Below are 15,663 nucleotides of genomic sequence, written 5' to 3'. Positions count from 1 at the left end.
CTTTGACCTGGGTGACCCAACGTTGATCCAAGCATCTGAAGCCAGCGTTTCTGTTCCCAGTTTGCTGACTGGTCCTCAGTAGCAGGACGTCTCTGTTCATTGAGTTGATTTCTGTTTCTGTCTGTTGCTCCGCTGTTTCAGAGTCAAATGAAGAGATTTCTGATGTTGCTGTTTGTGTCCTGCAGATGTGGAGCAGCTGCTGGTGATTAAAGAAGAGGTTCCCCCTGAGCTGCAGGACCCAGAGCCCCCCCACATTAAAGAGGAGTGGGAGGAGCTCTGGACCAGTGAGGAGGGAGGGCAGCTTCAAGGACAGCAGGAGGCTGATATCACCACGTTCCCCTTCACTCTGGTCCCTGTGAAGAGTGAAGGGGACGAAGAGAAACCTCAGTTCCCACAGCTTCACCAGAGTCTAACTGAGGAGAACTTGAAAGAAGAGTCTCTGAGCAGCAGCCCAATTCATCCTCTGAAAACAGAAGCTGATGAAGAAGAGAGTGGAGGACCAGAACCAGAACCAGCCAGCAAGGTAGATCCAGATCCACTTGTACAACCCCAGACTGAAGACCAGATGTCAGACTCTTCTGAATCTGAGACAGAAGTCAGTGAGGATGATTGGGTCAGACCTGATAACACGGCCACCTCTGAGCACAAGGAACCCTTTGGTTCAAGGAGGAATTTGCTTCAGAAATTGAGCCCAGGACAGGAAGTGACTCATTGCAGCTCACTGATAAGACACATGAGAACGCACACTGGGGAGAAACCATTTCCCTGCTCAGTGTGTGGCACAAGATTTTCAGAAAATGGATGTCTAAAAAAGCACATGAGAACTCACACAGGGGAGAAGCCATTCCCCTGCTCAGTTTGTGGCAAAAGATGGTCAGACAAGGGAAATCTGAAAAAACACATAAGAACGCACCCCGGGGAGAAACCATTTTTCCAAACGTGGCACTGAAGCTGTGACAAAAGAGTGGGAGAAGCAGGTTGAAAGTCAAATAATGAATGTATTTAACTATTAAAACACAACAGTAATTCAAAAATGGGCCCAGGTGCTTCCAACTCGGAGGACTGATCAGCTCCCCACCCTCCACATACCTGCTGCAACACCAGAAACATCATGAAAAACATGAGATTCTGTGTGACTTTTCTGTTAAACCTGTGTTGGGAGCTAATTTGCGGTATGCACCCAAAATTGGTTACATTTAGATGCTGCAAAAATACATCCCTGAAATTCTTCAAAATAATTAATAACACAAGAACACACATTAGGTTTGTTTTGCACTGGAATTGTCCTTGAAGAGCTTCACAAGTGGGGAGAAGGATTTTAAACTCCACGCTGGATTTTACTGGAGGCCAGTGCAGCGAAGTTAAGACTTGGGGGTCTTGCTTCTTAGTTCCTGTCAATTTGCATGCAGCTGCATTGTGGACCAGCTGCAGAGTCTTCAAACACTTGTTAGTACAGCCTGATAATAAAGAGTCACAATAGAGCAGTGACATCACTAGATAATGTGTCTCGAAGGGTTTGGGGCCAAGCACAGGAACTTCTGTCTTATCAGAGTTGAACAGTGAAAAGTTATAAGTCATCCAGGCCTTCATGTCTGGAATGCATGCTTGTAGTTTAGACAACTGTTGGCCTTCATCCAGCTTTATTGAGAAATAAACTGGGTATCATTTGTGTAACAGTGGAAATGTATGGAGTGTTTTTGAATAAAATGACCTAAAGGAAGCATATATAAAATGAAGAGTATCGGCCCCAGCACTGAACCTTGGGGAACACCGTGTTTAAATTTTGGTTAGATCTAAGATTTATCATAAATGAGTACAAACTCTAATCGACTCACAGAGGGAAAGACTTCATCCAGCAGCCTGGAAGGTCTTGAATCTAAGAGACAGGTTGAAGGTTTTGATGAGGTCATCATTGAATGAAGTTCTGGACTGTTAATTTGATAAAAGTGGTCTAAAGAAACATCTGGTTCAACAGCAGTTTCTGTGTTGACTGAGTTTACAGGTAAATTAGAATCTCTTGAGGACAGGAGCTGATTAATTTGATCCTAATAGTTCCTATCTTGTCCTCAAAGAAGCTCCTAAAGTCGTCTCTACTGAGAGCTGAAGGAGTCCAGGGACTACAGAGTCAGGACTCTGTCAGTTTAGCTCAGTGCTGGAAAGAAACCTGGACTGTTTTCTGTTCCTCTGTTAGTGATGAATAATAGGAGGCTCTGGCTCTACTGAGGACCTTCTTATCCATTTGAAGACTTGTCTGCCTCTTGTTTAGTTGCCTGGAGATGGAAGTCTACCACACAGCTGTTCTCTTTTGTTTATCTTCTTTTAAAGGAGCAATGGAGTCTGGAGTTGTTGGTAGTGAACCTGCAGTTTTATCTACTATGAGGTCCACCTCCAATGACTCAATTCAGAATCAGGGATCTCTGTAGTAGGGAGACATGTTATTGAGTGTAACACAGGTGGAATGACTTCCTTCAGATGTGGTCAGACCCACCCTGAGAGTTTGGGGAGAACCCTTGAAGCCTGGGACTTCAGGTCCAACGCTGAGTCCACGGCGTGATGGAGAGTTTGATGATTCATCAGCACAATCAAACTCTGAGAACTCCTCCCTCCCTGGTTGATCTGAGTCAAAGTTCCCATGTCTGATCAACTTCCTGTCCTGATGACATCACTACTGCAGGTGACCAGTTAGCATTGCTCTGTTTGATGAAGCTGCGTTCAGGGAATGAGCAAGTTTCCCTTTGTGTCACTGCTTCTCTACTAATCTGATCTCTGATCAGTTCACCAAGAAGAGTCTGGGGTCAGGGGCTGGATGAGTAGAGCTGTTTAGTCAGGAGGAGGCTGCTCTGATTGGTTCCTGACACTGAAACAAGGCCAAAGCTCAAGTACACAGGCTCACATATTGAAGTATTCTCAGTCTTCCCACTTCAAGTATTTTCCCACTTCAAGTATTTTCTACTCTCCACACCAAGTTACCTCTTATGTTAAGTTACTTGCTGAGAGTTGTGCAGGACACTTGGATGGAAACATAACCTTTTTCTCTAATCAGCACAACAATGTGGGCGTGGAGTGAATCAACACCATAACAGTAACGAGGAATGAATGCAGCAGCCATCTTGGAATCACCAGGTTTACAAGGCTTCCACTCGGTGAGAGCAACCCCTCGATGGAGGAGAAGAAGCCGGACCATCAAGAAGACCTGAAAGAAGACAGCAGAGGCAGGAAGAGGAACCAGAGACACACAAACAGACACAACACTGCCACCTTCTGATCTGATGACAGCAGAGTTGAATGTGTGGACTATTTGGAGGCCAAGCCTCACAATAAAAGAAGCATTTTCATGGGAATGTGTTCCATCCAGGGCTTCACAATAAAAGCATTTGAAATGTTGAGTCATTTTAACAGATGTTTGTGTGTCGGCTGTCCTATGAGTCACAGCAGGTTGACAGTTTGGGGAGAAACTCTTGAAGACTGGGACTTGAGGGGCCCGTTTCACAAAGCAGGTTCATCAAACCCTGAGTTTCATCCTGATCTCTGAGTTGATCTACCCTGAGATAGAAAACTCTGAGTTTTTGGTTTCAGAACAGCGGATTTGAATCAGTTTGATCAACTCCGAGTAGGTCCACCTGGGGTAAAGCGCGATCACGACAACTCTAAAAAGCCAGCATAAATAGAGCCCCGATCCACCGAGTCACCATGGCGACGGAGAAGAGGAGAGCTTTGTTTTTCACGTCAGTGCAGTTGGAAATCTTGATGCGATCATGTGAAGAGTTCCAACACGCGTTAAAAAAAGAAGTGCAACACCGCTGCAGCTGCAAAAGAGAGAGAGATGGTGTGGAGGAACATTGCTGCTCGGTCAATGCGTGAGTTTAAATGTAGTCCTTAGCAATCATGATTATTACGGAGGAAGCTGCTTACATGGTAGTGCATTAATTTACATCATTTAGATGCAATACTGCGGGGGAGAAACACACTTGGCAGCAACTGAAAATGAAGCATAAAAACATGATTCAAACAGGTCAGACCACCTCAGGGGTACCCCAGGTTCTGCATTGTAAATTAAATATTAAGTGGCTGTTTGACTGTACAATAGTTGTTTGATCACCAACACAATGATGGTTTCATACACAAATGTCTTCATCAATATCATGTCCTGTTAAATAAGTCAGCCTATTTAAACTAACACAGACTTCTGCTCAGCCAACAGAAAGAAGGCAGACGCCCGTAAAACGGGTGGTGGTCCAGCACCACCACCTCTAACAGAGGCACAGGAGCCAGAGTTTAGGAAGGCCAGTGGCTGAGGGAGTTCATCCTTAGAACCCAACCCCCAAGACACCAGTGCCTTCATAAAATGTAATATGGCTCGATATATATATATATATATATATGTGTGTGTGTGTGTGTGTGTGTATATGTATGTGTATATATATATATATATATATATATATATATATATATATATATATATATATATATATATATATATATATATATATATATATATATATATATATACATACACATATGTACCCATGACTTTATTTCCCAACAGATTCTGCTGGTGCCATTTGCCTTGTCACAACAGACACAGTCACTGTCAGTAAATTCTTCAAAGATTTTCTCAATGTTATTTCAAGTCACTGAAACATCTCTCCTCCAGGACGAAGAGGATGGACAAACGCTGTCTGCTGCCTTTACAGTGGGGGACCCAGAAAGGCCTGTAGAAGTCACATCTTGATACATTCCTGATTCTTCTCCCATTCATATTTCTTACCATTCTGGTGGGATATAGAGACATCAGCCTACACTGAAGTATGAAGACAGTCTTGTCCTCTTTAACAGAGCATGGCTGGGCAGGAGGGTCCCTCGACCTCCAGTGCACACACTGACACAGTGAGATGTTCAGTCGACAGATTCATGTCCAACTGTCTAATCCTCATGTTCTCAGTTACCAGTAAAGGAACTTTACAGAGTCCACCTGCTGAGAAAAATGTAAAAAAGTGACAAAGAAATGCAGTCCTTGGACCGCCAGATTAGGAAAGCAGATCTGGAAACAGAACGACTGGAGCCCAAGTTAGAGGGGGGTGCATGGCTCCAGGTGAATATGTTAACTAGTGGAACGTGAACTGAACGAGCTTTTTGATTGCTAGGAAATAAAGAAGACCAAATGAAATGTGTATTGTTCCTTTATTGGACTGTGGTGGGGAGGATGATTGCTAATTAAATGCCAAAGTGATTCTGACATATGGTGTCTCTGACGGCTCTGCTGTCCTGGATAGCTGGCAGGTGGATGGGGTCGTCATCAGGCTCTTCCATTTGTAGGGCAGGGTGTTGCTCTCCTCTCATAGTGGCAATGTTATGAAGAATACATGCCACAAGAATATCACAGGCCCTCTCAGGGGACACCCTGAGGTGACCTAGGCACTGGAAACGGGCTTTTAGCAGGCCTGTGGTCATCTCCACCTCTGGTCCTGCAGTGAGCCCAGTTGAAGTTCTGTTGGGGGCCTGGTTCAGGGTGCGGGTAAGGGGTCAGCAGCCTGTGTTGGCATGGGGAACCCCTGTCACCCAGCAGAAGGCCATCAAACTCTCCTGTAATGTATAGTGGATACCTGAGAGTGGATTAAAGGAGGGAGACAATTGACTTCTATTGTGCAAATCTTGAGGCTGTACTTACCACGTTGCAGTCTGTTGCTCAGGTCAGACACACAACATCTTGAGTCAGGGACAGACCCAGGCCACTATCATCCTCAGAATGTTGTGGCAGTCCAGCTGTCATGATGACAAAGATGGATTTGGACTGTGACCCAACGACTCAGGTCCTGACACCAGCAGACCCCTCACCACCTGCAGCCTTTTTCCAGCTCCACCAAACCCACCATTCACTGCCTCCACATCATCTGGGCATCAAAAGCAGCTCAGACCTGCTGCAGCTCAGAGACCTCAGCCATTTTTAGGATGTCTCCATGATTCTCCTTCACAGGATTTTCATTCAGAAACAAGAGAACTGTCAAAGACCACAACAGTTTTCAGCTTGCTGCTAACAGTACTTCAACTACCATTCCACTGTGTAATGGCAGTGACTGATGTGTACTATATGCAGTATTAATCAAGTACAGCCCTGACTGATACTTTATCTCCAATGCTAGGAAGGATAAGAATGTTGAAATGGACCCAGCAGGAAGAGAATCTCAAGTCATGGCAACTTTACTGAGCAGCACTCAGTTAAGTTCAGGAAACACCAGACATTTTTACCACCTGTCAATGAAGTAGTCAGTAAAATAAATACTACACTGAACAGTAGTGGAGGGAGAACAGAGCTGGAAATGAGACCTTACTGGAGGGAATGAATCTAGAAATGTTAGCGTTCTTTCAGTTGAAGAAATCAGATTTGGGAGGGATGCTCTGGACGTTTTCATCCATTTTTATTTCATCCAGATAAACAAATCATGTCTTCTACTTGGGCAGAATACGCTAACATTGCTAACTGGCTAATATTATTTTATAACTTCAGGCCTAAATTTGGGATTGACTGTTAAAATTGTTCACCTCACCTTTGTAAGCACCAGGTTTTGTCTTGATGATGTCATTCTATTTGTCTCTGGTTCTTTCCATTCATAAATCAAACTTGAATGTTAGCTAGCCTGCTCTTACTGTGTTCCATCAGCTGCAGGTTTGACCACAGGTAGCTTAGCTGCCTGCTAACTAATGAATGTTTAGTCCAACAAAGAATGGAGGTTGATAGTCATTCATCCAAAGTCTTTGGTTTCAGATGGAGCCTCAACTGAGACTCCTAGTTCAGAGGATGGGTTTGTTTGCTATCAGGTTGCCACCTTTCTGGAGGAAGACAGGAGACAAGAAAGGACATATTCTTTCACCAGGGGGTCAAAGCAGACATCAGTCCCCACTGATCCTGGATCTGCTCTACGTTCCTGCCTGTTAAAAGAAGGTTTTAGTCACTACTGTTGATGGATGTGCTTGCTGATGGAGAATTGTTGGGTGTTAACTGATGGAAGGACTGAGGTGCTGGACCTGCTCTTCTTGTAGAGTGTCATGAGATCACTGTTGTTGTGATTTGGCACTAAAAAAATAAAATTGATTTGACTGAAATGGAAACTGTTGGGGGGGGTGTAGCCTCCATAGGTTATGTCTTTGATCTCTGAATTCTGTGTTTGATCTCTGAATTCTGTGTTTGATCTCTGAATTCAGTCTTTGATCTCGGGGTTCTGAGCATTGATCTCCTGCTTCAGTCTTTGATCTCTGATCATGGAGCTGATCTGGGAGCAGTCCTGATGTTAAATGTTGTGATGAAGGACAGTGTGGAGGTGAAATGGATGAAACATGTCAACATAAAATTAAATTTGAAACTTATTTCAAGCTTTATTTTGTGTTTGATGGCCATTTTTAAAGTCACTCATGATTTGCTTTGACTCCTGGATCCTGTGGTGCCTGATGAGGAGACAACTGGAGCACAAAGTAGGGGAAGAGGTCTTATATGGACCATCAACAGTTGAACGTTGTTGGCAGGACTCGAACCTACGCGGGGAGACCCCAATGGATTTCAAGTCCATCGCCTTCACCACTCGGCCACAACAACCACATTCACGCACATGTGTAGGAGACTGAAATTCACCAAATTATCTTTATTCTTATCTTTATTATTATCATTTTGATGTTCTAGAGGAGACAACATCTGATCTTTGTTAGAGCCACCAGTCAAAGGTTTTCTTTAAAGGCTGTAGCAGCTGAGAATGAGGAATTAATAACCATCTTAGTGAGGACATTTTGAAACAATGACAGAAAAGATGACATTTTGCCAGCTCTGCTGCTCCAGCCAGTGTTGGACAGTGACTTGGGAATCTGTATTGTTGAATATCAGACTCCACTGGCGAGTGGATGCTGTATAAATTCCATCCATAAATGGAGGTGGATCCTAAAAGGGCTCGTTGACTCAGGAGGATCTCTCCACCCTACAGACTGAGAAGGAATCATCAAAGATGGCAGTTGGAGTTCTGTGGATCTGTCCTGGATTCCTCGTCCTCACGGACCAGAAGTCTGTCTGAAATACGACACTGATTGATGATCTTTTCATGAATCTGAAAATGCTTCTAAACTTAAGAGGAAAACAAATCTATCTTTTATATTAATTTTCATCATGGGAACGGACGTCTGCTGTGGTTGGTTTTTAAACGAGAGCAGGAAAGGACAGACAGCAGAAGGCAAATAAATAGAAAGAAGAAAAGACAAAAGAGAGAGAGAGAGAGAAAGAATGAGAGGGAGGGAGGGCTCTTGTGGGGCTACTTCCTGCTCCTCTGCTCCAGTTGGTTCTGCCCTGTCTGCTGGTGTCTCCACTGCTGTCACAGAGCGGCTGATTGTCACACCAAGAGACCGCAAGTGTCTCATGTTCAGTGTCTGGCACGGGACTTTGCAAAAGTAGGTAGTTATAGTTACTAGTTACTTCTGCCAAAATGTAACTGAGATAGTACCTGAGTTCCTCCACTCTGAAAGTAACTACTCACCAGGGAAAGTAACTACTGCAAGAAGACAGACATGTCCTCCCTCAAGCCTCACACAGACCATTGGTCCTGTTTGGTGTTCCAAGTCACACGTCTGGCCTTCTGTTTGAGGGGAGGAAGGTGTGGGGAACCCAACCCCTGGTTTACTGGTAGATTCATCACAGCCGACTTGGCACACACTTTGTCTCTGACCAAAAGACACAACAGGACCTCAGAGGACCGTACGACTCTTCTTTTCTTTTCACCAGGAGAGAAGTCTTTGTTTTTTGGAAAATGGCCGATTGCAACGGTAAGCAATTTCTTTATGTACTGTTGTCTTTAACTGATGCGATGATAAATTACTAGTGTGCTTTTCAACATTTGAAACCTTTTTTTGTTGAGGAAAAGTCCGGTGAGCCTCTCTGTATGATCATATCATGAACAAATAAATATTTGATTGAGTAAACCACTAAAACTTCTAGCCCATGACCTTTGCTTTCAAACACCCAGATTGACCACGTGCCTTCTGTTTTAGGGGAGGAGGGGTGAGGAACCCCAACCCTGCCTTTGAGCTGCTCTGGCTGTTTGACCTCTGTTTAATGGTGATGTTATTTCTGCTTCTCTTTGACTGTATGGAACAAAACAAGCTGAGGGCCAGTGAGTGTATTCAGAGATGGAGGCCAGGCAGCTGGAATCTCCACCAGAGGAAGCTTCAGGGTGTGCAGGACCATACCTGGATCATGAAGACGGGTTCATGGATTGGGAACTTTCAGCCAAACTCATGGAGCGTCTAAGAACTGCTGTCTGACTGCTGCTCAATGCTGCCATGAACACACAGTGGACTGGTGACTGGTGATGAAGCATTCATGTGAGAGCAACCACACGTGGGGAGGAAATACCTGATGACTATTTTGAAAGAGATCATGAAAACATACGGTCCAGGCTTTGGAACAGAAACCTCATCTGCACAATTAGAAAGGACCTGTTCCTGAACCACAGGCTCATCAGTCCTGCTAAGATCACGGGCGCTGCTGAGACACTGTTGGAGACACTGTTGGAGACACTGGTGCAAGCAGGGGTGGCACCAAGAGCGACTGGTGACTGTTGGAAAGTACACAGGTAGGTGACCACTGCTGGAACATTCATGCTGAACAAGCAGGATCTCAAACATTGGTATTCTACGTAGGTGGCGCTACAGAGTTGGATGTACTTTTTTGACTACTCTGACTTTGCCTACATGCAGGAATGCTGCCCAGGCCTGTGCACTGCTAATGGGACTGATGGGTGCCCTCAACCTTGCATGTCCCCCACGACTGTGCTACACTTCTGAAGTGTTTCAAAAACTTCTCTTGGATCTGGATGGACTTCAACTGTCCCCCAAAGTCCACGCATTAAAGGTGAAATTGTCTTGAATGAAGATTTGAAGTGACAAACTTCACAATGCCAAACCGATGAGGTCAGGTTTGAATGGACGATGTTGCAGTTGAACAAGATTTGAAAGCACTTTGATGAAGCGTTTCAGGAGTTCTTGTCACGCTCACTGACTGTTACACACTTGCGCTCACACACTCTCACACACTCACTTTACAGATGTGCGGTACACACACGGTGAAGAGGTTTTTGCTAAGAACATTTTTGTTTTGTTTTTTAAGAACATTTTTGTTTTGTTTTTTTAAGAACATTTTGGTTAGTTTTTTCCTGAACGTACTTGGAATACATTGATTCTTAAAAATAAATATGTATTTGTACTTTGACTACTCTAAATTGACCGTAGGTATGAATGTGAGTGTGAATGGTTGTTCGTCTCTGTGTGTTGGCCCTGTGATGGACTGGCGACCTGTCCAGGGTGAACCCTGCCTCTCACCCGTTGACGCTGGGATAGGTTCCAGCCCCCCCGCGACCCTTAATGTGTAGGAATAAGCGGAACACAATGTATGGATGGATGTATTTATTTGTACTGTATTTTAGTTGTGTGATCCTCTTCCTGAGCCTGTCTACCTGGACAGTGAGGACCAACAAGACAGCCTTGGTGCCTTTCTGAAGGCAGTACTTCATAGAACACCAACACAACTGAGCTTCACGGATGAAGTGCAGTTCATCTTTGGTGTTCTAGTTCCTGAGGGAGGCCTCACCATGGATATACTTTACAGAGTTTGTCCTTGCAGCAGTCAGTGACTTAATAGAGTCTAACAAAGGGTTGAACCTGAATGAGACAGTCACCCTTCAACATGGGGCCATGGCAGAGTGAACCAAGAACACTACAATGGGGGTGAGAGTGGAGCCATGATGGATTCACAGTTCATCACCTCCACCATCATGTGGACCACCTGATCACCTCTCCCTCAACCTCTAAATAACTCATTCCCTGACTGGGAATCGAACCCGGGCCGCAGCGGTGAAAGCGCCGAATCCTAGCCTCTAGACCAGGGACCACAGTGAGCTCTCCAACAACAGAGACTATAGACAATGACTCAAGAACACAGGACTCTGTTGTCTCAGCTTGAGATGCAGAGGGTCCACCAAGACCACCAGACACCTCAGCCCCCTAAAGACAGTCCACCCCCAGGATCCTGCACCCCTCTGCTCCAACTCAGCCCTCCATTCATAACTGACTTTGTCTCAGTCTCTTCACAATGCCAGTCACTGAAACACTGACAATGTGATGGGGGCTTCCTGTCTTTACTGCATTTTCTTCAAGGCTCACTACTGCTACTTCCTACAGTCGTCTCTACTGTGTACTTGTACTACCAGTTGTTATGAGCATCTGTGGATTTCTAAATATTTCAGTCATCAGTTTGCAACTGTATAGTGATGATGGGTCAGTTTAGAGCTGTCAATCAATGTTAATAATTGATCTTAACATCTGTACATTATTTTAGGAACACAAATACTTTTACTTCATTCTGAGGATGAGCAGACGTTCAATATAATTCTCATTTCCTGGTCAAAGACTCCTGCTAGTCACAGAGGATCTGGGCTGGATTGGAAAGCTTCTGAGAGGGAAACCTTCACTCTGGACTGGACTGAGAACGGAGCAGCCTCAGCTTCCTGGAGCCTGACTTGCCTCTGTGGTCTAAGGCTGTGTGGGCTGACATCACAGTGAAACTACTGAGATCACAGAGCCTTTGAGATCACAGGCTGACTTCCTTTTTATCCCTAAAATGAAGAATAAAAATGTTGTGTCTGTGTTTGTGTTGCTGCATCAGTTAAACAGTGACTCTGACAGAGGGGGTGTAGCTCAGTGGTAGAGCGCATGCTTTGCATGTATGAGGCCCCGGGTTCAATCCCCGGCATCTCCAGCTGGTCCTTTGGAGCCTTCATCTTACCAGCTAAATTGATCATTAAATGTGACAACAGTTGATAACAAACTACCAGAAGAGAAACCAGTCTGTTGCATATCAAAGTATTTATAGCTGGGTCAGCGTGACTGTGAGCCTTCATAGCCAGCATGAAGGAGCTGGTTTCATCTTTGCTGGGGAAATCCCACACACAGCTGCTCTCAGTTCCAAATGTGTGTGTCCTCACTCCTCCGTCCTCCTGCTGCCCTCAGAATACAGACACAATTCAACCTGGCAAGTTTGGAGCATAGAAGTGCTCCTGAAGAGATGTGTGTCAGCCCACAGCTGGCTGTTCTTACCTGGAACCTCAAGATGAAACTGCTTCCACAGATTGGAAATGAATCTGATGTTGACTTTTGGACAAATCACCTGTTCATCAGTTCCATCCATTTTCTACTGCTTATCTTGTTATAGAAAGGAGTCTATCTGCTGTGTGACTGAGGCAGTTACTGTGAGCTGCTGCATGTCTCAGTGTGTGTGTGTGTGTGTGTGTGTGAGTGTGTGTGTTGTGGCAGGATAGCGCCACACTCCCCACCGTGAGGGGCAGTGTGGCAGACGATAGTGAGCGGTCACCTAGAAGTAGACCTGGTCCGACCCTTCTCCGTCCTTTCCACTTCCTCTCCCTCCTTTACGGAGCCGACAGCCGTGCGTGGTGGCGTCTCGCTGGTCTGCAGATCGGTTACAAACAAAGGTATGCATGCTTGCTCTGCTCCATTATTCAGTGTCATGGGCCCCCTGTTTGCTCCAGTTTTGCTCCGTCCAGCGGTGTGGTGGTACCCTTGAGCTGGGCTGTCTCCCTTGGGCCGGTGTGTGCGTGGTGCGCTTTCTGTGGGTAAGACACGTAGTTGTCTGCCTTTCATATCAAGCTGCCGATGATCTGTGGTGTTCTGATTATCCTCTCCCGGCCATCGTTTGTGTAGTCTGGGCTGCTGGCTTCCTCCTCCTGCCTCGTCTGACGCCACGATTCTGCTCTCCGGTAGGAAATGTTTTTTCTTAGCTTTTGTTATTCTGTAATGCCCTTCATCCACATTTTAATCAGGTTAACTTGTTTATTTTGCAGTGCGCAGCCGTCAATTGCTGCTGTGAGCCTCGCTGCTGTTTTGGTTCTTCCTCTTCTTCTCTTCTTCAGTCTGGATTCTTGCTGATTCGGCTCATAACGGCTCTGCTCCCAGTAACGGCGGTTAAAGCCGTGCACTACGGCCTTTATAAGAGCCTCAACGTGGGCCAAGAGAAGGCATCCCGACCCTCATCGGCGCTGAGCCATCCCCCTTGGAGACCGGTTTTACTTAGAGGGGCAGACATTTCCTTAATTACTTGAGTTTATTCCTTTTCTATTTGTTATTTCTTTCTTTGAATTATTACTGTTAGTTGTTGTGGGTTACATTTGATTTATTGTTTAGAACCCTTATTATTATTATTATTATTATCATAGCCTTTTGCTCCCCATTTTGATCATTTGGATTTAAAACAGTTTCTGTTGGGTTATTTGTGGTAGCGATATTTAGTTCGTGTGTGAGGGTTGCCTTGATTTCATGTTTTTGATGGTGTTCTTTTCTTTTCTTTGACAGGTGTGGAGGGCCCAGTGCGGCAGCGGTCCCCCTGGTGATGGTTCCTTATTCATGTTTTTTTGGTTTGCTGTGTCACGGGTGCAGTGTAGTTTTTTTTGGATCCCTCCCCTTTTCGTTACCGCTGTCGTGGTAAGCCCCAGCCCTGTCCCCTTTTCCTTTCGGTAATTCGTCTTGCACTCCTTATTATATCCATTGGTATTCATTTAGTCTGTTGCTCATTTTAAACTATTTTTCTAAGAAAAGTATTTTTATAATTGGAAATCACGGTCCTGTCCTGTTGTATCTCTCGAACTGTGTGCCTTTGTTCAAGTGGAAGCCTGGTCATTTTGAAATTTTGTTTATATCCTGGGGTGAAAGCCCCCAGGTGGCGTTGTCAGCAACTGTTCCCCACCGCTCGCCTTGCCACAGTACGAACCTTAAAAAAATGCAACAGTAAAGTAGTAAGAGTTACTGTTATGTAGTGATAGTTGCTAATGAACTCAAAATGATGCTGACAGTAATGTAGTGATAGTTGCTAATTAACTCAGTGATGCTTACAGTAATGTAGTCAGAGTTTCGAACAACCTCAAAGTGATGCTGACAGTCATTTAGTAAGAGTTGCTAATGAACTCAAAATAATGCGACAGTGATGTCTATGAATTGCGAATAAACTCAAAATGATGCTAAAAGTAATGTAGTGATAGTTGCTAAGAAACTCAGTGATGCTTACAGTAATGTAGTAAGAGTTGCTACGAACCTCAAAATAATGCGACAGTAATGTAGTAAGAGTTGCTACGAACCTCAAAATATTGCGAAAATGATGTTGGAAGAATTGCTAATGAACTCAAAATAATGCTAACAGTAATGGAGTGACAGTTTCGAATAACCTCAAAGTGATGCTGACAGTCATGTAGTAAGAGTTGCTACGAACCTTTAAATAATGCAACAGTAATATAGTGATAGTTGCTACGAACCTCAAAATATTGCGAAAGTGATGTTGGAAGAATTGCTAATGAACTCAAAATGATGCTAACAGTAATGTAGTGATAGTTGCTAATTAACTCAGTGATGCTTACAGTAATGGAGTAAGTGTTTCGAACAACCTCAAAGTGATGCTGACAGTCATTTAGTAAGAGTTGCTTATGAACTCAATTTAATGCTACAGTGATGTCGTAAGAATTGCTAATGAACTCAAAATGATGCTAACAGTAATGTAGTGATAGTTGCTAATGAACTAAGTGATGCTGACAGTAATGTAGTAAGAGTTTCGAACAACCTCAAAGTGATGCTGACAGTCATGTACTAAGAGTTGCTACGAACCTCAAAATATTGCGACAGTGATGTCGGAAGAATTGCTAATGAACTTAAAATGATGCTAACAGTAATGTAGTAAGTGTTTTGAATAACCTCAAAGGGATGGTGACAGTCATGTAGTAAGAGTTGCTTTGAACCTCAAAACAATGCGACAGTGATGTCAGAAGAATTGCTAAAGATCTCAAAATGATGCGACAGTGATTTAGTAAGAAGTGCTAATGAATTCAAAATGATGCTAACAGTAATGGAGTGAACGTTTCTAATAACCTCAAAGTGATGCTGACAGTCATGTACTAAGAGTTGCTACGAACCTCAAAATAATGCGACAGTGATGTCGGAAGAATTGCTAATAATCTGAAAATGATGCGACAGTGATGCAGTAAGAATTGCTAATGAACTCAAAATGATGCTAACAGTAATGGAGTGAAACTTTCGAATAACCTCAAAGTGATGGTGACAGTCATGTAGTAAGTGTTTCGAACAACCTCAAAGTGATGCTGACAGTCATGTAGTAAGAGTTGCTACTAACCTCAAAATGATGCTAATACTAATGTAGTGATAGTTACTAATAAAGTTAAAGTGATGCTGACAGTCATGTAGTAAGGGTTGCTACGAAACTTAAAATAATGCAACAGTAAAGTAGTAAGAGTTGCTTTGAACCTCAAAATAATGCGACAGTGATGTCAGAAGAATTGGTAATGATCTCAAACTGATGGGACAGTGATGTCGTAAGAATTGCGAATGAACTCATAATGATGCTAACAGTAATGTAGTGATAGTTGCTAATCAACTCAGTGATGCTTACAGTAATGTAGTAAGAGTTTCGAACAACCTCACAGTGATGCTGACAGTGATTTAGTAAGAGTTGCTAATGAACTCAATTTAATGCTACAGTGATGTCGTAAGAATTACTAATAAACTCTAAATGATGCTAACAGTAATGTAGTGATAGTTGTTAATAAACTCAAAGTGATGCTG

At 43.9% G+C, this 15,663-nt stretch overlaps 1 long non-coding RNA gene and 2 other non-coding genes across 3 annotated transcripts; 2 read left to right on the top strand and 1 right to left on the bottom strand.

The window, feature by feature from the left end:
* Nucleotides 1–7,506: 7,506 nt before the first annotated feature.
* Nucleotides 7,507–7,588, bottom strand: trnas-uga (transfer RNA serine (anticodon UGA)). The gene has a single exon. It is a non-coding gene; the product is annotated as a tRNA-Ser (tRNA).
* Nucleotides 7,589–11,713: 4,125 nt separating this feature from the next.
* On the top strand, nucleotides 11,714–11,785 carry trnaa-ugc (transfer RNA alanine (anticodon UGC)). The gene has a single exon. It is a non-coding gene; the product is annotated as a tRNA-Ala (tRNA).
* Nucleotides 11,786–12,482: 697 nt separating this feature from the next.
* LOC147272145 (uncharacterized) lies at nucleotides 12,483–13,633 on the top strand. The gene is made up of 3 exons (XR_015115842.1): nucleotides 12,483–12,656; nucleotides 12,745–12,800; nucleotides 12,885–13,633. It is a non-coding gene; the product is annotated as an uncharacterized LOC147272145 (long non-coding RNA).
* Nucleotides 13,634–15,663: the final 2,030 nt, after the last annotated feature.

The sequence above is a fragment of the Aulostomus chinensis genome, chromosome 1 (genome assembly GCF_037954235.1).
Source record: "Aulostomus chinensis isolate RoL2024-O1b breed Wild chromosome 1, RoL_Achi_v1.0, whole genome shotgun sequence".
NCBI lineage: Eukaryota > Metazoa > Chordata > Actinopteri > Syngnathiformes > Aulostomidae > Aulostomus > Aulostomus chinensis.
Note: the sequence above shows the minus strand (reverse complement) of the source record. Positions and strands in the feature narration are given on the sequence as shown.